Below are 562 nucleotides of genomic sequence, written 5' to 3' on the forward strand. Positions count from 1 at the left end.
CTACCAGGTTGGGCAAGGAGTCATTAACTCAGCCCTTCACTGTGACCAACTATTCTTATTTTGTGGTGACTAGATGAGGCAATGAGAACATACATAGGTGTCAGATCACTGTTTCCACTGTTTCCATTTCTTCTCCTCTATTCTTTCACTCACAGAGACTTGAGGGTTTTATGATCTCTTCTTCCACCTTCTGGTAGTGCCTATGTACCTGCTCTTCACTTTCCAAAGCAGAGAGAGTAAAAAAAATCAATGAATAAAGGTTATAAACCAACATTGGTTTAATATTTTCCAAAATATTATCCCCATGGAGTCTAGATATGACAATAGCCATATAAAATCAGAGAACTTGTATAAGATATTTTATACTTTAATCCCTAATTAAACAAATCTCTCAAAAATGTGGATTTAGGCGATCTGTCCATTTCAATGAGGGGGGTGTTAAAGTCCCCCAGTATTATTGTATTGTTGTCGATGTGTTTCTTTGCTTTTGTTATTAATTGCCTTATATAATTGGCTGCTCCCATGTTAGGGGCATAGATATTTACAATTGTTAGATCTTCTT

The sequence above is a fragment of the Leptonychotes weddellii genome, unplaced genomic scaffold (genome assembly GCF_054177405.1).
Source record: "Leptonychotes weddellii isolate Sample4059 unplaced genomic scaffold, ASM5417740v2 HiC_scaffold_374, whole genome shotgun sequence".
Taxonomy (NCBI): Eukaryota; Metazoa; Chordata; class Mammalia; order Carnivora; family Phocidae; genus Leptonychotes; species Leptonychotes weddellii.